The 21,750-nt window shown below is 44.0% G+C and overlaps 1 protein-coding gene across 2 annotated transcripts in view; it reads left to right on the top strand.

Moving 5' to 3' along the window:
• Nucleotides 1-21,750, top strand: part of Ccbe1 (collagen and calcium binding EGF domains 1) — a 236,014-nt gene that overhangs the window by 1,230 nt on the left and 213,034 nt on the right.

Genomic DNA, 21,750 nt, shown 5'->3' with positions numbered 1-21,750 from the left:
ACTCATGGTCTTTAAAAAAAAAAAAAAGATCACGGGTTTACCTGGGAGAGTGGCAGCCACTGTTAAAATTAAACGTGCACAGGCCCAGGTGATTCCTTGTGCAAGCCCGGAGTTAAAACAGGTGGATCCTATCCCCAAAGGGGAGGACCATGGTCCGTTGTTTTCCCCCTTTTGGGAGCTAACAATTGATTTTTGAATGATTGAATTCCGAACTTCTGCTCCGTTCTCCCACAGAATTGAGGTGGCACACATCCCTAAATGTCTGTTGCTTGTCTGAGTTTTTAAGATGCTGTGCAAGGCATCGGGTTAAGGCACTTAGAGCGGACTGAGAAGCTACTTGGGCGCTACAAAGTAAAACAAATCCCAGTGTGTCTTCACTATGCTGCGGCCAACCAGCGAATCACAACGCTTTCTGTATAGGAAACTGGAAACTTTCTTCCTTACTCCCAAGGCTCGGGTGTGAGTTGCTTCCAGAGCAGATCAGTGGGATTTATGGAAGCACTGTTAGTTGAAGTGTGCTTTTAGAGCAGCCACTGGAAGCTAGGATGGATTGACATTAGCTGCTTCACCTATGCGAGCTCCAGATGAGGGCTCCCTGCCCCTGCACGTGATGGTTAGAGTTGAATGGTAGTCTAAACGTGAGGGACATGTTCAACTGGCAGATGGAGACTTAGAGGTGCACGGGGTGAGCAAGGTCATCCAGCTGGTAAAATGGCTTAGTACTGGCTGCAGGGCTACTTGCCTGGGTCTGGTCGTGTGTTTCATCCACGTGGCCACAGTATTTCCTAGGACATGTTGTTTTCCTATCACTGCTGTATAAAACTGCTAATTTAACATGGAGCGTGTCCCTTAGATGGTTCGCTCATCTGTTCAGTCCTGAAAGGTCAGATGTCACATAAATCAGTGACGGTTACAGAACTTGTGTCAAGCTTTTAGAAACCACCAGTGCCTGATTATTCTATTTGTTACGCTCCCTTGGCTAACGTTTCCAGGTTTCTTAAAGTAGTGTGGTATCTCGATTACCCTAGCTCACTCAGAGGCATTAACGCGCGTGTCTCGGCACATGCGTTCACTAACCAGTTACTCAATGGAACAGCCTGTTGGACCTAGTGCTCTATCAAGGAAAAGAGTGAAGAATTTTAATCTGTCTAACGGGAAGGGCTGTTTCAGCTCGAGAAAATGACATCAGTCCCAAGTATGCTAATAGCATTGTGGTGTTTAGTTGTTTTGAGACGGGACCTCACTATATAGTCCAGTCTAGTCTTGAACTCAAGATCTTTCTGACCATCCAAGTGCTGGATGTGCTACTATGTGCGGCTGACACAGTTTATAAATTTATTAATTTCTTCATGGAGTTCTGTGCATATTCTGTCAGCTTTTTTTTTCCCTACTTTTGTTTTGCTGTTTGAGACAGGATCTCACTCGGTAGCTCAGGCTGGCCTCTGGCTTCCAATTCATGCTAGCCTCCTCTTCCCACCTCCCAGGTGTGTTGTCCCACTGTGGCCAGATAATTTTATAATTAACGTCACTTGGAAGTTTCTTCGCTTGATTCTTGAGCTTCAAGAATGACAGAGTGGGGTTGCGAAGGGATGGCTCAGTGGTTAAGAGCACTGGCTGCTCTTCCAGAGGTCCTGAGTTCAATTCCCAGCAACCACATGGTGGCTCACAACCATCTGTAATGAGATCTGATGCCCTCTGCTGGTGCGTCTGAAGACAGCTACAGTGTACTCGTATACATAAAATAAATAAATAATTCTGTTAAAAAAAAAAAAAGAATGACAGTGCTGTGAGAGGCTGGGGTGTGGCCCTATAGTTCCTTCTCTTTCAAGTCTTACCAACAACTCTCCTGACATTGCCTGGTCATTGGGTTGACTACCAGACTCCACTGAGGTCCCTGCAACTGGGATCTGCATCTTAATGTGTGTTGAAGTCAAAGGAATGCCAAGCAGGGTCTTCAAACTTCAGACAGGGTATAAACCAGTGGTTCTCAATCTGGGGATTGTAATCCCTTTGCCAATCATCTATCTCAGGAAATGTGTTTCCATTATGATTCATAACAGTAGCCAGATGACAGTTATGAAGCCGCGATGAAAAGAATTTCATGGTTGGGCCTCACCACAACATAAGGAACTGACCGTACCAAAGGGTCAAAGCACTGGGAAGATTAAAAGCTATCGGCACTGTAAACTCTTTTGCCAGATTCTCAGGAGCACGGATGCTTCTGCATCTGAGCAAGTGGCTGCTGCTTTCTCAGCCTAGCACCCTAAAAGGAGAGCCGCTGCCACCTCACCTGGAAAGCATACCCCCACCCAGTTCCTCTCAAGCTATAAGCACTGCAGCACCTATCAGGAAATGGCTTCGGCACTGGGAAAATACAGGTGTCTAGTGAATGATTTTTAGCATATGAAAGGATTCAGAGCTTGCTGAAGGGATTTTTTTTTTCTCAAAAGGTCATAGTTGGCAAGGCGGGGGGGGGGGTGTAGATCTGAACCTATGTAAAATGAACGGAGGATCGAGATGAGCCTGACTCGTTGCTGTGAAATGTGAAGTGGGTTCACAACGGTTTTTGTCCTGGACAGCCTTGTGGTTTGTGGCTTCAGCTAAGCAGCTCTTCTCTGAATTTCAGCTCTCGATATTGAGTAACAATAGTTTGAAGACTAACTTTGGACTTGGCAGGAGGCTGTGAACTTTGTTTACATTGTCTGGGATGCAAAGAGCCACCTGTAGCTTTCCTATTACCTCAGTTTGGCTGAGGGGGAACATGATAATCAGAGGTATGGAGAGAGTGTCATGGCCAAGCCCTCACAGTCACACATGCAGCCACCATGATTTGAATCCAGGTTTGTCTGACTTCTAAGCTCTGGGTTCCTTTACTATCTCAGAGGAGCCCGTAAGGTAGGGTGAAAAGGAAGACTAAACTCAAATGGCTGAACATTTCCTATAGTCCAGGGGAACGCTAACACCCACTGTGATCTTGGGTATCCTTTGGAGCCATTGCCCTTGAGGTCTGATTTGGACAGTTGGATTTAAACGATCGTGTTATATACAAAACTGGTTCATGTGCGTACAGCCTTCCTTCCGGTCGGTCCATGTCTCTAGAGATTTTGCTGCCAACGTGCAAACTGCCAAGCCCCCGAGTTTAAACGCTCCTCGCATGAGTGCCAGTGACAACTTAATGAGTCTAAAGCTAACATTTGCCCAGCAATATTCTAATCAGCCCAGGACATTCTCTCACCAGTAGTTAAGACATCAGAGCTCCCGGCATGATTTCTCTGAAGTCGGGATTCATGACAGCCAAGGCAAGCATATAAAACAGGCACGGAAAACTCCACCCTCCTAGAACGACCATCGCGACTCCCTGTGACCCCTATCTCAACCCTTCCCTCCATCCAACACAAGGGGGTGTTCCTTTTTCAAACCATTATTTTATCTCTCTTTGATGGCGATTTACTGAAAACGCTGCGTTAAAATGTACATACGTCGGAAAACAATCAGGCATTTATTGGGTGAGGCTGTGCCCAGCAAACATAAACTCTTTGGTCAAAGATTTACATATCTGTTGAGAACTTAGAGCCCTTCTAGAGGATATCAGCACATAAAGGAATGAAGTTCAGATAGTCGAAGGGCTTGATCTTGAACAAAACCCTTTGTCACTGGAGCAGGTACACAGAGGCTACAACTTAATTCAGATCTGCGTCCTTCCCACTGTACTAATGACGGAAAGAGACCGGAGCTAGGAATGATGTCTCAGGCAAGGGAAGCCTTGGGTTTGTTTCCCAGGGTGGCTCTTCACCACAGACCGTATTAGTAAGCACGGTTGAGAAAACCACCTGTGATTTTAGTCTTAGTTCTTGAGTCTCCCAGTCGAGACGGGATACAGATGCTCGGCCCCTCCCTCTGTCTCCCCAAGGCCCGCTCACTGGGGAGTGCTCTAGCCTAAGGTGGTTCAGGTTCCCATGGGAAAAAATGACTCCGGGATGCAGGAACTTGCACTTTCCTTCAAGATAGAGCAACCATGTGGCTGTGTCGCCTGTGGGAACTCGGAGGTCCATGTGGTGTTTCTGCAGATGTGTTTACTTAGAGCGAGAGGGCCACTTAATTAGGCTAGCACCGAGGGATTGATAGAGCTGAGGTCTTGGCTGAAGGTCATCTCAGGGAAGGCCGAGGGAAGGCTACAGAGAGCCGTGTTCTGGCAGGTTGCCGATTGCTTTCCCCTTCTAGGGCTTTGGTGATGTCGGAACACACAGGCTCACAAACTTGCCGCTCCTCTTTGAATCCCAGCACTAGTCAGTCAGTCTGTCTGTCTTCCTTCCTTCCTTTTTTTTTTTTTTTTTTGACCTTGAGCTACTTCTTAAGACTCAGGCTTTTATTTTCTCCTTTGGAATCTGAGGATCGTATTAATGATGTTTAGAGCTGCTTCAAGCTTTGCAAATGAGTTAGCTTGTGGGCTGTGCTTTGGGAGCTCAAGGTTTGAGGGAAGTGCTAAGTCAATTGATGTCACTTCCTATCACCCCAGAACCTCAAGTGTGGCATGGGGGTGGCAGGCAAAAGTTGTGCGGTGGACACCCCCTGACTTCTATGAATTTTATAATTGAGATTTTAAAAAGTACACATATATAATATTTTTTTATTAATTTTTGATTTCTCCATGTCCTGTGACAAAAATGCATGGTGTCTTCACCAATTGGGGCTCATTATCAAGTTCTGGAGGATAGCCAAGGGCACTGATAAATGTCTGTATTGTTCTAGGGTGTCCCCAGGACACTTCTGACCAACAGCTCTGGAGAAGTATCCCACACCTGGCAATGGGATTTTATTTGGAAACCTACGGCTTCTGGTAGGACCCAGCATACATTTTAAAAAGTAAAACTAGGCTTAGACACAACAGTGGTGTTTCTCTACTGGTCAACAAGCCTTGCTTCTGGAAGCTTCTCCAAGTGTAGGGTAGTCCAGAAATCTAGTGTCGTGGAAAGTGACACTGAGCATCTTTGCATGTTGCAGTGTCCCCTGCTGACCACCGAAGGTTCTTTGTGACTACAGACAGAGTGGTGGACAGCACAGCCAGGTGGAATTGGATGCCGACTCCATTTTGGAGGATTAGAGAAGGCTGCTTTTTTGCCTCGGGTTGCAAATGGAGTTCCTGCAGAAATAAGACTTGAGATCCTAAGTCTGCTGGACTTTTGTTTATGGATTCTTTTGCTCCTTCCACTGCCTCCATCCCCTGGTCTCTGTAGCCAAGGAAGGGGAAACAGAGGAGCTCTGTGGGTGACCGAGACTTGTTCAGGACACACGGGCCCCTTTACAGGATGCTTGCCTTCACAAGCACTGCGAGCCACCATAAAGGAGGGAATGGGACAAAGTGGCTAAAGAGCAGGGAGGGCCCGACTCACATCCAGGGAAGATGCTCTCCCTTCTGCACCAGGCCGTCTCTAACTGTCAACCTCAGAGGCCATGGGCCATCTGTTCTCACAGCCTTGACCTCACAGGTCAGCTCCGACCTTGAAGAAGAGTGCTCCGTCCATATGTACTTGTTAAATCATGGAGTGAATGGCTGTTAGTGCAAAAAGGAAAAGGGCAGATTTGATTTAAATGTGTTAAGCATTGTAGGACTTCTGTTGCTACTCATGTATGTGTCCTGTGTCCGTTAAAAGCTGAGCCAGGGGCTGACATATGGCCCCGTAGGTAGACAGAATTGCTGCCAACCCTCGTTACCTGAGTTCAACAATTGGGACCCACGCAGTATGTGAGAACTAAATCCTGCAAGTTGTTCTCTGACAACCACACACATGTTGTAGCATGAACATGCCCTACATACACACACACACACACACACACACACACACACACACACACACACACACCACTAAAAAATTAAACTAATAAAAGCTAAAAATTGGGAAAGTGTTTTATTGACTCTTTTAAAGGAGATCTAGCTGTCTCATTTAGTTCAGGCTGGCCTTGAACTCCCTATTTTCCCACCCCAGCCTCCCAAGTTCTAGAATTACAGGTGTGTTGCATCAAAGTTGAAAGGAAGGCTGCCATAGGAGAGCAATTGCTCCTTTGAAGTGATCATATTGTCTCCATGGCGTCCCACCCAGCCTGCTTCTCTGTCCTTGTCCGTGTGGTACATATGCTGGGTTCCGGTGATTACAGTTTCGTCTCCAACTTCCTATCCTAAATTATACCCCCAAATGGCACATGGGCCCCTCCCCAAATGATGCAGTGATTGGAAGAGCAGGGAGGCAGTTTTGAAGAGGGATCCCTTTCCTTCCCACGGGAACAGGTAGCAGAAGAGGGGAGGCAGGGGTGAGTTGAGAGCGGTGGCCATGGTCAGATTTTGTATCGCTTCCTCCTCTTTCGCCGGTCTCAGCTCACAGCTGTTCCACAGCTACGCTTTCATTGCCGCGCCCTTGGAGAGCCGATCTTCTTACTACCGATTGTTGCTGAAGTGGTTGTCCCCTGGCTTCCTGTGGCTAGCATCGCTTCATCTCTTTTAAATGGAGTGGGGGCGGCGCGCCCTCTCTATCCTAGCTGCTGTGTTTTCTCAAGAGCAGGTTTTCATTGCACTGTGTCCAAATCCATGTTCAGCTTCCCCAGATCTTCTGCTTCCTGCTCAGCTGGGCCAGGATGTCTTTATGAATGAGAGAGGCTGCTCTATTGTGAGGGCGCTGCTTCAGGGCGGGAGAACAAAGCTCTCATTCTCTCCTACTGTCCCGCTCTTTATCTGGGGGATGAGAAAGCAGACAGCTATAACATCTGCAACGCCTCTTCTGCCAAGTTAGCCCCCCACCCCCCCACCCCCGATTCCGCGGATCTAGTGGCTAATTTTAAAGTCTTAGCACATTTCGCTTGGTCAGCACATGCCCACTGGGTGCTTCCATTGTGCTAAACTTGATTCTGTGCATGGAAATACATTTGAAGGGTGCATGCGAATGCCTGTTCTGGTTGGATTTACGGGTTCCCATTTATCTTCCAGGAAAAGGGTGTTTTAATATTTTTGGGGGGAGGGGTGCACATCTGAGTAATGTTTATTTCCAGGACTAATATCTTGAAGTTTCCCATAGCCTAGATGTATCTTTTCAGAAAAACAGTAACAAGTAAAGCAAGCCTTGCAGTTCCACACAGACACACAAAACTACATGAAAGGCAGTAATCGTTTTTTTGGGTTTTTGTTGTTGTTGTTGTTTTGGTTTTTTTTTGTTTTGTTTTGTTTTTTGCTTTTTGTTTTTTTTTTTTGTTTTTTTTGTTTTTTGTTTTTTTTTTTGTTTTTTTTTTGTTTTTTTTTGTTTTTTTTTTTTTTGCCCCTGGCCTGGCAGAAATTAGTGTGTACCCCAAGTTTCTTGCTTCTAAAAATTTCAGGAGCTTCCGCGGCACCATGGAAAAGCTAATTTTGGGCCATCTGACTGACAGGCAGATGGGGAATTGTTCAGCTGGGGACAAGTCACTTCACTGTTACCTCGCTCCGGCGGTGGAATCCAAGCTAGGGGGCTGTGAGTTTGGCTCCCCCCAGAATCATGAACTTGCTTAACACAAGAGGTTTTCGTATGTTTGATTCTGTTCTGCCTTCCTCTTTCCTTCTGAGTGTTTCTGGGGCAAACCTTCCCATATCGGCAGCTCTCACATAGACTATCCACGTATATGTCAAGATCTAGCGGCAGGGCCAGGACAGCCATCGAGCAGCCTTCCGAGATGCTTCACCCTCCATCATTGTCTCGTATGTCAATCACAGGCTCCGATCGAAAGGGCCCTTTCCACACACGTGATAGGTTACCTTGGAGTTTGTATACTAGAAAGCTTTTCACGTTCAAGATAAAAATGCTAGCTGCATTTTTAAAAAATACACCTATAATTTTCAATGAAAGCTGTCCTACTTCATAATTTTATTTGAAAATATTAATTCTCTCCTTCTGCCCCTCTCCTTCCCTCCCTCCCCCTCCCTGTCCCCATCCCTCTCCCTCTCTTCCCTTCCTTTCCCTTCTCTCTTCTCTTCTCTTCTCTTCTCTTCTCTCTCTCTCTCTCTCTCTCTCTCTCTCTCTCTCTCTCTCTGTGCATATATGAATATGGAGGATAGAAGGCAACATAGAAATCTATCTTTCTTTCACCTTGTAGGTCTTGGGGATCAAACTTAAGTCATTAGGCTCAGCTATACACACCTTTCTCTTTTCTTCTTTTTGTTAATAATTTATTTATTTGCATTTCAAATGTCCCCCTTCTGGGTCTCCCCTCCATGAACCCCCCATCCCATTCCCCCTCGCCTTTGCCTCTAAGAGGGTGCTCCCCCCACCTCACGCCTCTAGCTTCCCCCTTCTCTGGGGCATCAAGCCTCCATAGGACTAAGCGTACCCTCTCCCACTGATGCCAGTCCTCTGCTATGTATGCCCACGTATGCTCTTTAGTTGGTGGCTTAGTCCCTGGGAGCTCTGAGGGTTCTGGTTGGCTGTTATTGCTGTTCCTTCCTATAGGGTTGCAACCCCTTCAGCTCCTTCAGTCCTTACCCTAGCTCTTCCATAGGGGGTGCCCGGGCTCAGTCTGATGGTTGACTGTGAGCATCTGTATCTGTATAAGCACCATTTTCTACCAAATCATCTTGCTGATCCCCAAGTCATAAATATATATAGATCTATGTATGGCAAGAAGCACTCCATGTTACAGCTATACTGTATGTAAATACAAATTTAACTTCTGTCATCATGTATGTGTGTGTACAATGCGAACTGTGGAGTCAGTTCTCTCCTTTCTCCTTCTACTTTTATGTAGGTTGCAGGGATGGATCTCGGGTAGTTGGGCTTGCAAGGCAAGTGTCTTTACCCCCGAGCCATCTCGCTGGTCCCCAGTAAAAGTTTTGAATTTAACGGTTATTTTCCCTTAAACGTGATGTGGAACTGTTTGCTCTGGATAGTCATGTTTTCTGACAGAATAGGGCAGATGGAGTGGAGAATGAAGAAGTGAAAGGAAAATCTGAAAGAAGAAAAATCTGAAGGAACAAGGGAAGTTATTTGAATCCTTTATTTGTGCTAAGGATGTAAAAAAAACAAAAAAGCTGTACAGCAAAAGGCAAAGGCTAAAATTTTGGCTGGGAAAAGAAAAGGTACCATGAAAATCCAGCTTTAAAAATATATAGATGCATATATATTATATATTTTAATAATATATATTTACTGTAGTATAATATAACTATATATCATATAATAAATCATAGTATGCATAAGATAAACTTATAACATAATATTACATACAATATACTATATAATCATGTAAAGTATGTTATATGTTTATTATATACTATATAATATGCTATATTATGTAATATATAATTCTATAATATAGTTAATATATAATATATAATTATATAATATAATTTATATTATTGTATGTTTATAATATATTAAATATGTAATGTTATATATTTAATAATTAAATATATCATACCCATACTACACTCACATGTGAGTGTGACAATTATGTTAGTCATGTGGAAGTTTACAGCCCGGCAATGTGCCTGTTTTAACTGAATGAGCCTCAGCAGAAGACAGACCAAGCTCAGAAAGGTGGCAGGTGAATCTGCAAACATGAAGTCGTGTGATCCCTCAAGCCTGCCTGCCTGCTACTGTATCTTTTATTATAATCATACATGAGTGCTATATTTTTAACATTTCCACCCTTCCTAAGCACCCATCCAATTCTTCCTGTGTCCTCCCCACCCTCTCGAATTCATGACCTCTTCTTTATTTTTATTCGGTCTCTGTCTCTGTCTGTCTCTGTCTGTCTGTCTGTCTGTCTGTCTCTCTCTCTCTCTTTTTCTCTCTCTGTGTATGTGTGTGTGTGTGTAACCTAATGGATCCATTTATTGTTGCTTCTATGCACATGCGTTTAATGTTGACCATTTAGGTCCGGGTAACCCATCAGGGTTGTCTATGGGGAAAACTGATTCTCCCTAAGCAGCCATTGATTATTTGTATCTCTTCATCTAGGAATGTGTCCTTGGGAGACCCACACCAGCATGTCCTAGTGTCATTGTGAGAGTTTTGTTTAGATAACAATACAGAAACTTCATGGGCACAGTCGTCATGACAAGAAGAAGACCCATTCACAGCAGGCATCCTGGTCCTCTGCCTCTTACAATCCTCTCTTCTAAGATGCGACCCATCGTGGATCTCTGTAATAGTCTCTGTCTGCTGCACATGGAACCATTCTCTGATGAGGAGTGAGAGCTACACATGCCCATGGGTATAAAGATAAGAATTTAGAGTGCAGTTAAGAAGCATGCTGGCCTAGTAAAGTGTTGGTAGTAGGTTGGTTTCTAAGGTTCATAGCTTCACTAACCATGGGCAATTGGTTTGGTTTCTAGTACCAGGATGGCTTTCGTCCTGCTGAGAAGGCTTTAGAGTCCAACTAGACAACTGTTGGCTATCATCAAGACTCGAGTGCCACTGTTGCCCCTTTAGGGGTATCTTACCAACACTGATGACTGTTGTGGTTCATAGGCTTCAGAGTTGGGCTCAGTCATTGGTTGGTCCCCTCCTTGGTGGCTGTTATAGCTCCTTCTAGGACTATGAAAGTTAGACCTCACAGGTCAGATCCAGCTTGGATCTTCTGAGTCCTGTGCCTGAAGTGTCTAGTGTCTTCACCAATAGGAACTTATCTTCAACCTCTGAGAGGCAACCAAGAGCAATAGCCATAATCTACATCGTTTTGGCAGTCTCTCTGACTTCCCCGACCAACAATGTGAAGGGGGATTGTTTCGTGCCTGGAACTGGGTTTTCTATTAGGTAATCTAAGCTCTGAAGGGTAGAATAGTTAGCACAAGTGGTAACTTCCTCTCAAATATATATATATATACATATATATATCATGTACATGCATATATATGTATATATAAATTATATATGCAACTATATATATACAATTTATATGTATTATATGTAGTTTTAGGTAAATAAAAAATATGATTCCTTAAATATTTTCAAACATCCTTTCTCCTCCTTCCCTTTCCTTCCCCCAATCAAGATACCCCGTTTCTTCTTTTATATCTTTTGTATATGGTTATATCTTTTATATCATCTGCTCTTTCCCTTTCTAGTGCTCTCTAGACAACAGTCTTGCTGGATAGACTATGTTGGCCCATGTGTAGCCCAGACTAACTTCAAACTTATGATCCCTGAGCATACACCGCCACGCTTGACTCCCAGGTCTTCTTAAATGCCTGAAAATTGGAGTAATTTTATTTCTCGGAAAACTACATGATATAAAAAAGGAAAGGTTTGGGGACTAGAGGGATGGCTCAGTGGTTAAGAGTGCTTGCTGCTCTTTCAGAGGACCTGAGTTCAGTTCCCATCCCTCATGTCTGCCAACTCACAGCCATCTGGTGCTCTCGCTCTAGGAGATCTAATGCCTTCTTCTGGCCCACTTGGGCACCTTCACACAGGTGTGTGCATGTGCATGTGCATGCACACACATGCACACACATATACACACATACGCACATACGCACATAAGTTGAATGAGCCATCGTTATTTAAGAAAGACGATTTAGATCCTATTCCCCCATTTCCTCTCTAATGCCCCACCAGAACCCCCTACTCATCTACCTCCCAATTTCATGTCCTCTTTTATTATTACCACTGATCCCCTGGGTCAATTATCACTGACCCTTATGTGCATGAGTGTGGTGCCAACCAGTGCGGTATGGGCAACCTAGCAGTAGCCATATCCACAAAGAGAAGTAACGTCGTATACATGTATGAAAAGCGACAGACTATACCTGTATGAAATTTTATTCATGGTGTCTGTAAATAAAATTTTATGATCTATTAAAGAGCGTTTAGGAGGCGAGAAGGTGCTGGAAGCAGGTTCTGTCTCTGGAAGAAACTAAGACAAGATTCCAAAACATATGTTAGAACTGCAAAACTAAACAAAAATCCATCCCTCACTAGTGCACTTTAATTAAAGGGTGTATCACCATATACACTTTGATTTCTTTGGGTGATACTGTCCAATGTGGTGGCTTCAGATTATCTCTAAAGTCAACTTACTTTCAGTAATATCACTGAAGAAAAATAATATTACTTAAAATGGTGCGGTGTTTGTAGCTTTTGTTTCTGTGGACCCTTTCCAGGATGATGGCAGATGTTAGAATTACCTAGTCTAGCCAGTTCTAGTAAGATATCACTCATAGAGGAAGACACTGCAGTCCTGTCCCTGACCCACTGAATCAGAATTCACATCTGGACAAAGTCCCTTGGTGTCCCCAACCAGGTTTTAAGGTGCCAGGCCTCGGGGCATCATCGCAGCCCCACCTCTGACTTGGCTGCCAACTTGTAAGGCAGGAGTGGCTGTGACTGCACGCTGGAAAGACTCACCATGAGTGAGGATCCCAGCATTCAGGATGCGGCCCAGAGAAGCTATTTTTGTTGCCCAAACTCTGGAAGTGGTTACCAGGCACAACTCCAGGATATACCACAGGTTGACCACCGTGGACCTTCAAGCATAAAGGGATAGCAAACCGATTTCAGCAGAAGCTGGGGAAAGAATCTAGTCCTATTTTTTAATATTTATTTATTTATTTATTTATTTATTTATTTATTTATTTATTTATTTATTTATTTATTTTTGTGGGCATGAATTCTAGGTGCCTCTCATGATTTTAGCTCTGCAAGCCTTTGATGAAAACTTAGGCTAATGTCTTGGTATCACCATCCTGGAGTCTCTCGTCATTGGGGCTGCTCTGTTACCGCTTACATCTGCTTCCTACCACGGTAAACAGTAAATGGTCCGTGTGCCCTGGGTTGAGATGGATCAACTGGAGAGCGTTCTTCATGAGATCTTCTGAGTTTAAGCTGATCAGATCCAAATCCCATGTTTCAAATTCCGTCCCTTTCCAGGGTATGCTAACAGCTCTTGGCTCGGGGTCTGCAGCTACTTGGTGACCTCTGGGGCATTAAAGATGTTTTACTTTGTTGCTGAGCTGCATGAATCTTCTCAAGAGATAAACACAGCGCCGGGTGTTATAAATGAAAGCTGTGGTGTCAAGCTGTGCTATTCTTTCCTCGTGAGAATCAAACACAAACGCTTTCCTCTACGTAGTACGTGCCACCAGGATTCTCTTCCCACTCACTGGTAGCCATACTGCTTTAAAGTCCTCTCTTCTGACAGCAGAGCTCGAACGCAGGGCTGGCTATGGGCTTTAACTTCATACAACATGAAGTAATGTATTCTGTACTTCAGGTATTTCAAGTGCGAGCTCTATTTTTCGTTGATTCTGAAGGCAGGGCCCACAGTACACCAAGTGGTTATGTATGTATGGTTACATCTTCTTGTTCAGTGTCATAGCAGTGATTTTTTTTTTTTGCACAAAATCATAGAGATAAAAAGAATTGTAAGTCAAGAATAAGGGAGTTACAGTGTATTTTGTTATAGGGAATGTTTGAGGGGTTGTTTATCAGGAAATTTCTAGGAATTTGAGGCTGGAGAAATGTGGATTGAGTCATAAGTGGCTTTCGTGTTTTAATACAGTTTCAGAGTTTGGTATACATAGTGCATCACTAGAACAGATGGATAAGCTAAGGCAGGAAGGAACCCAAGTGAGTGTATTAGTCAGGGTTCACTAGAAGAACAGAATTGATAGGTAGGTAATTGATTCTGTCTGTCTGTCTGTCTGTCTATCTATCTATCTATCTATCTATCTATCTATCTATCTATCTATCTATCTATCTATCGGAGATATATTAGAGTGGCTTATAGGTGTGGTCCAGCTAGTGCAAAACAATGGCTGTCCAACTGCAGAAACTCCAAGAACCCAGTAGTTGTCCATGGGGGCAGGGTATCTCAGCTGGTCTTCATATACTCTGGAATCCTGAAGACGGCTTTAATACCATTGATGGAATGAACTTGTTAGCCAGAGTAAGGGTGAACAGGCAAAGAGTAATGACTACCCTCTTCTGTCTTTTATATAGGCATCCACCAGAAGGTATGGCCTAGATTTAAGGTGGATCTTCCCTCGGATCTAGATTTAGGGTGGATCTTCCGAATTCAAATAATTTCAGTCAAGAAAAATCCCTCTCACATGTACCTAGCCACTTGACTTCTAGTTAATTCTCGACGTTGTCAACCTGACCATCAAGAATAGTCATGACAACGTCAGACAGTCTACGGGATATCCTTGTGAAAGCTCCTAGCTTCCTGAGTTCTTTCCCAGAGGCCATAACTTTGAGGAAGTACATTTGTGAGTCTTTAAACACATGTAGATTATAGTTGGTGGAGATGACAATTGAGGTCTACAGAAGAGGGCAACTGTCCTGGGGGAGGGGAGCTTTGTGTTTCTGCTGACATCCTGTTATCCCGGGGCAGGATATTTCTATATTTCTATATAGCGGGAGCTATTTCTATATTATGGTTAAGGCAAGGGATGAGACAAAGTTTGTGTGGTTCAACTGGTGTGCTTCTAGTGTGGACTTTCCACTATTTCCTACCTATTTGCTTATCCCAGCTCTTGTCCCTGCTTCTCAGCGACTCCTTCCTTAACCCCCTCACCCACAAGACCCAGTTCCACTGTGTTGCTCAGGGTGGTGGTAAACCACAGAGCCCAACAATGTTCACACCTCCGTCTCCTGAGTGGCTGGGACCATGGACATGGACCAACCTGCTGAGATAGTGGCTATTTAAATAACAAAATGAAATCTTGTTGTCTAGCCTTTAAAGGAGGTAAGAAAATAAACAACAACGAATGCTGGTCAGACAAAAGCAGAACTGTATGCACTGCTGGTCCGTGTGGAGTTTCTCAGAAAACTCAAACTCTAGCATCTGACCCAGCTGTACTATTCCCCGAGTATTGACCCAAAGGATTCAGCATCCACATATCTCTGACCTGCTTACACATCCATGTTTCTTGGTGTACTGTGTGATACCCGCCTTTCCCCCCTTCATACTCCTTTTCACCCTTAACCACCTTTTTTTCCCTTTGTTTTTTCTTTTTAGATTTTTATTTCTTAATATCTATGAGTGCTCTGTCTACACATACACCTGCAAAGCCAGAAGAGGGCATCGGAACTCATTACAGGTGGTTGTGAGCCGCTGTGGTTGCTGGGAACTGAACACAGGACCTCTGGAAGAACAGACAGTGCTCTTAACTGTGGAGCCATCTTGACAGCGCCTACACATCCCTTTCTTCAAACTGTATTTATTGTTTTTTTAAATAACATCGGGGTCTGTTCATCACACATTTTGCCTGCCGTGGCACACAGCTTAGCACTGGGACTCCTTTGCAATCTCAAACCAGCAGGTTCAGCTGTCAAGGGACTGGGTCTGCTTTTCCTGGCCTTTTCTACGTAGATGTGGGCAGGTGTACTTAGTTAGTGCTTACAAGTGCTTTTTGCTTTTGTTGTTGGTTTTTTTGTTTTGTTTTGTTTGTTTTTTCATAAAAATGGGATTTAAAAAAATTTAACAACAAAGAGGGTTACTTGTCACATGGACTGGTTCCACATGTGTTGTAGCATGACATCTTTTGGCATCTTTTGGTGTAGGGCTGCCCAGTAATTCATCTGTTCAGCAGATAGCTCCCTGTTAGGAAATTAAAGAATATGAGGGACACCATACTTGATGCCTTAGTTTAAAAAATATTATATTTTTATTCACTGAGAATTTCACACATGCTTAGGTTTTAAACTTAAGCACCAATTTTGTGTCCAGCCAGACCATCACTGCTACAGGTTTGACATTACCAGGGGTCAGAACTATTCAGGAAAAAAAAAAAAAAAAAACAGTGGTACCCGTACTGAAAATGTAATTTTGATCCCTGAACCAAATGGCATAACAACCATCTATCTAGCACTCCCATTGCTCTAGGAAATATAAGTTATTTAGATCACTTACTGTGTACACTTAATGTATACAAGAAGATACACTGTCTTATCCTCAAAAGTAAATACTATGTCACTTCTCGCAAGAAACCTGAGCATCTATGGGTTTTGACTTTGGGGGCAGAGCTGCTAACCTTAGCAAATGAACCAAGAGATGACCTTAGTCTACTCCGATAAGGGCTTCCTGAGCCCTTGGGAGACACAGTCCTAATGTCCCACCCTTTCATGACTCTGGAGTTAATGGTTTTGTGGGTTCTTGGATGCCCTTGGGCTGTCTCTCTGAACCTCCTCAGGGGGAGGGTGGGAGAGCTTTACTTAGAGTTATTTCTAGGGGCTGACAGTCTGACTGATCACTCCTTCTCAGAGAGCAGAGTGAACAGAAGCAGGCTTGGTTTACAGCACCAGGGATTAGCTGGACATCAGAGTGAGCCTCTTGGCTGTGAAGACTCTGAAGGAGGCTGTAACAGTTATCTCTAGTCAGCTTTGAAACAAGATGCTTTCTACAACTCTCTCTCTCTCTCTCTCTGATGCTTTTGAACTTTTTCCTACTCTAATTGGCTATGTAGAAAAACACAAACAAAAAAAGCTACACCCTTCCCCCTCCCCAAAACAAAATCAAACCAAACGCAGCTGTTTAACTCCCTGGACATCTGCGTTTGCCAGCAGGCTCTGTGCCTGCCGTAGGCTGGTGCTGTGTGAACACAGGCCTGCCCCTCTCTCTCTCTCTCTCTCTCTCTCTCTCTCTCTCTCTCTCTCTCTCTCTCTCTCTCTCTCTCGATGTCTCTGTCTCCCTGCACAGATGGAGCTTCCTCATAAAGCTCCCCTTCCCGTCCATTGTCCAAACATTCCGGGACCCGCGAGTGTATCTTCTATACCTACCTAGCTTTTGAAATTGTAAACTTACGTCTCAACACGTGTAAAGCCCTTTGAATTTATTTACCTTATAGAACAAAGTTAACTGTCTGCAGACTCTTAAGGACCTCGGGAGAAGCCTGAGCGCACAGTGGAGCCTGCAGGCTCTACTCCCATCACCACCTGCGTTTTTTGGAGCCCTCAGGCACCTGGTGAAACAAGACAGTTAGCTAAACCATTTTGCTGTGTGGGTTTTTTGTTTGTTTGTTTTGTTTTATTTTGTTTTAAAGTCTCTCACCTAGACTGCCAACATAGAACAGGGCTACTCCTGATAGCCCTGATAGCTATCAGGTTTTCTTTCCTTTTTACTTTTTTATTTTATTTTATTTTTTTTTTAAAGCATCTTTTTCCCAAGCATTCTGCTATCCCAGTCAGGTTTCCTATTAAGTTAGGCGGCTTCTCCCCCAGAAGCATTTTCACTGCTTGGGGTTGTATGACAGTGAATACCCAGAAGCCTTTGCTTCATGCTCATAAGAACTACTATGACAGCAAAGAAAAGGTAGCCAGCTTTTCTCTCCAAAGGCAGCTTTTTTTTATTTGTATTTGATTTTAATGTACGCATTTGTATGCACACATGTGCACGTGTGTGCAGGCACAGATGAACCTGTGTATGAAGACCTGAGGTTAACGTGGGGGGGGTGTCTTCCTGTTCACAAATGTATCTTTAAAAAGAAAAGATTTATTTTTTTAAAATTGTGTGTTTTTGGGTCTGTGTACACAAGTTCAGGTGCCCATGGAGACCAGAGGAGGGAGGGAGATCTCCTGGAGCTGCAGTTACAGGTGATTGAGTTAACTGACAAGGGTGTTAGGAATCAAACTGGGGTCCTCTAGAGAGAAATATGTGCTTTGTAACTTCTCCAGCTGCTTCTCACAGCATTTCATATATGCCCAAGAGGCAGTATGCAGTGTGTCCTCAGTGCCTACCAATGTTGCTGTCTTTGTTATAGCTGCTTGTCGCATACTTGGCTGAGGCATTCTGAAACAAGCCATAAGTGAACCACCTCATCACCTGCTTTTGAGAATCCTGTATAACTTATGCTGTCTCTCCACGGTCCGTGAATGCTTTGCCTCCTCAGTGCTCAGTACTATTTCCTATAAGAGGCCCTTTCCAGTCTCACACTATCACCCACTCAGCTCCCTCTGTGTGATGACTGCCCTCTGAAATAAAGACATATAGCCACACGTCTTATTTATTGATCTACCTCTATGCTTTGATTTATTCCAGACATGTCACGCATGAGTTATAAAACAGCATAAATTAAAGAGAGCAAAAACCAGCAACGAGAAATAAGAGACAGTGGTAGAGCTGGGATCACGGGTACAGATGCATGCTGGGAAGAGCCACAGGCTCACTATGGGTGGGCCATTTGGTGCTGGATTTCCTAGTATCCGGTGAGGAAGGATCAGTTACACACAGCCATATGTGTAGACCAGAATGATGCCCCTGAGAACAACAACTGCTCTTTGAGAACAAAGAGAAACTTTTTACCTGAGCGTGGGTATAAAAGGAATGACACGTAATGGGGAGTTCACCTCATAGCAGACACGGCAATCCTCACAGGAGCTGTTCTTCCAGTGGCCCTCTAGAGTATGACTACCCCCTGCCAAGAACAGTTGGTTAATTGTGATGTTCCGGGCACGGGGGGGGGGGGCTCTAAGGTGCTGTCTAGCCCATGGTTACTGCTGCTGCCGTCTGGGCTGCTGTATACTTTCCGAGTTTATGAGCCTGGGCATAGGTGGACCAGGCACACTTCTTGGTTTCTGATGTTACTTCCTTTCTCTGTATTAACCATCATGATGTTTCTCTCTGCTGCTGTCAAACACGTCAGAAACCCTGCTTTTCCTTTCATTTTCTTTCTGCTAATTCCTTCTATCCCATCCCTAGGTTTGACATGTTCTTCCTGAACCTGGATCAGCAGGTTTCAACCTGTGGGTTGTGACCCTGTTGACAAACCTCTATCTCCAAAAATTACATTACATTTCATAACAGCAAAATTACAGTTATGAAGTAGCAATGAAAATAATTTTATGATGGGGGTGGGGCTCATTACAACAGGAGGAATTGTATGAAAGGGTTGCAGCCTTAGGAAGGTTGAGAACCACTGTGCTCACTCCTGGGAAGTATTTTGAGAATGTCGGATCCTTCCTCATGTTCAGTCAGTTGGCTTCAGTCTCTGTCTTTGTTGTCTCTGTCTTTCTGTGACCCTGATACCTTCTCTTTTCTTCTCCATCTTCCTGGAGATAGGGCCCTTTCGTATAACTTAGCCTGCTGGAACTCAGGATCCTTCCTGCTTCGTACTATCGAGTACTGGGATTTCTGGTGTCTCCCACCATACCTAGTCTCTTAACGCCAAATAGAGTGATTTTCTAATCTTTGGGATGCTTTTCTTGTTTACCTCCTGAATGTCACCTGGCTGTCCTTTGATTCAGTAATTTGTACAAGTTCATGATCACTAAAGAGAGATCTCTAAAGAGAATGGAACCAGGAGACAGAAGTTGTTTTCTTTAGCTGTGTAGAAAGTCTCTTGCGGGAGCTGTCCACTTAAAGTAGCTGCTTCAAGCAAAGTTGATTTCATCGACCACACACCTTCCTGACAGCATTGGTTCTCTCTCTCTCTCTCTCTCTCTCTCTCTCTCTCTCTCTCTCTCTCTCTCTCTCTCTCTCTCTCGTGTGTGTGTGTGTGTGTAACAGGTTGAGCTTCAGTTAAGACTCTTGGCTTTTTCCTTTATACAGTGCCAAGTGAAAGCAATATTGGATGCACCAATCACGGTGGAAGATCTCCAATCTCATGGAATTCATTTAGTACCACACTAAGGCTACGGCATGGATGTTTCTCCCGCAGAGCCCATTGTCTGGCCTCTGCCATTTGGGTCTGGTAGAGATTAGAGAGCCCTGCTTCCCTGAGCTCCCCTGATAACAAGGCTTTCATCACCGGGCACTGGAACTGCTCACAGGAACAGAGGTCACTGCTGTGCCGCACAGCTTGGGCAACTGACAGCTTGGCTTTTGTTCTTTCCTTCAAGGCTCTCTCTCCTGAATCCCAGCTACAATTTATTTGAATGCCTAGGTTTTTATTAACCATCCTGTTCCTATTTTGTACTTTATGACAAGCTGTGGGTGACGAAGATAAGGATGTGTGTAGCTGAGCAAAGGTTAGCCTTCGAGGGGGCAGAAAGCGAAAAGCATTTTGAACAAAGCCTGGATATGATTAACTGCAGGCTTCGCCCAAGGATGTTTATCTTTTATGGCTATTGTTGTTTATTAAATTCCTGCAGAAAATAACTTTTGTGATAAATCCAAAACTTTATAGGTCCTAAACCCCCTTTCCTTAGGAAAGCAGCTATTTTTATAATGTAGTTGCCAATTACACAAGATTCCTTGCAAGTGTAAATATTTTGTAAAAGCAAGAGAGATTATGCTTGTTAAAATTTTTCTGGACAGTGCCAGAGGAGCATGTAATAAATTCATTAATTTTGGTTGTGCTAAAAAATACTCTTACTGACTTTGTTTTTAGTATAAATAGATGTTATAAGTAATATGTGTATATGGAACATTCACTATGTCCCAGGCTGTGTGTTAGCAACATAGATTTCAATGCTATCTCAAACCTGGAACCATTTTTAATCTTCCTCTTGTCTCATGGGTTTGTCGATCAGCTTGGTCAAAGTCTTAGAGCTTACGCATTGGTGGCCCTGTGTCTCCAGCTACCTTTGCTCATCTCTCAGTCACTAGCATTGGAATTTTGTCCCGATATCGCAGCTCTCTGATACCATAATTGCTTTAACTGCTCTCTTACAGCCCTGGTGTTACCATTTGGGGAAAGGCTTGAGGAGAGTTGGTCAGGTAGAAGGGCCAAACTGGACCCTGTTTGTCTATGCGGACCTCATTGTGATGTTTTTGGCTTTGGTGTTGTCTGTCAACAGGATGTCTCCTTCTGTGACTGACGTGTCCCGCCTTGTCTCTCAGCATCAGCAGGCTGGGTGGGACTTCCTTTCATGGTGCTACAAACGGTCTGAGAACTTAACATGGAAATAGCCATAGGTAGAAATTCCCAAGGCCTGAGATCCTAATTCTTGTCAGAAAGACGCAGTAACTTGAAGCGTTTAAGGTCATTGTAGCAGCAAATTGAGGAGTTTAAGGCCACTGTTGGTTACAAAGAGAATTTGACGCCAGTCTGGTATACATGCGATCCTGTCTCAAGATCCAACAAAACATAACAAATTAGAACACAACAGAATGGTAGCATAGGTCACTCTCTTTACAAAATCAGTGGCATGGCATGGAGAAATGGCGCAGTGGTTAGAGCACAGCACTTGCTGCTCTTCCCAAGGACGGGAATTTCACAGCTTATGTTGTATAGCTCACAAATGCCTGTAGCTGCAGTTCCAGGAAATCTGATAGCCTGTGGCTTCCACATACATCTGAATGTCCTCATGAGCACACTTCCATGCACACGCATGAAGATCAGCCTCACCTCACACTGGAATGGCATGCCTATACTACCGCCTTCCCACTTTCATGGGTTCTAGGAATTTGAACTCAGGTGCTTATGTTTGTACAGTAAGTGCTTATCCACTGAGCCATCTCCTAAGCTTGTTTTTTGTTCTTAAAGATCAGGTCTCACTATATAGCCTGTTGTTGTAAAAATATAAAAATAAAAAGTAATGGTGGTCTTTTACCCCACTTGGTCTGTGCCGCGGTGCCCCAGATATCTGCTAGATATCTTGGCGGAAACAGCCCAGCCTCATGATTTCCTACACCCAAACCCTCACGTAAAAGAACACACAACACAATAATCTTTGACCCAATTGGTAAGATATAATTGCCCACTTAAACATACAAAGCCCGGTATCATCCATCCCTTGAGAACATTAATAACAACCTGTAAATACACAGAGCAGAGTCTTAACATCACCTGCCATGGCTTCTCCCCTCTCTCCGTCCCTCTTCTCTTCCTCTCTCCCTTAGTCTCCTCCTCTTCCT

The sequence above is a fragment of the Rattus norvegicus genome, chromosome 18 (assembly GCF_021556685.1).
Source record: "Rattus norvegicus strain SHRSP/BbbUtx chromosome 18, alternate assembly SHRSP_T2T, whole genome shotgun sequence".
Taxonomy (NCBI): Eukaryota; Metazoa; Chordata; class Mammalia; order Rodentia; family Muridae; genus Rattus; species Rattus norvegicus.
This window is presented reverse-complemented; position numbering and strand designations above follow the sequence as displayed.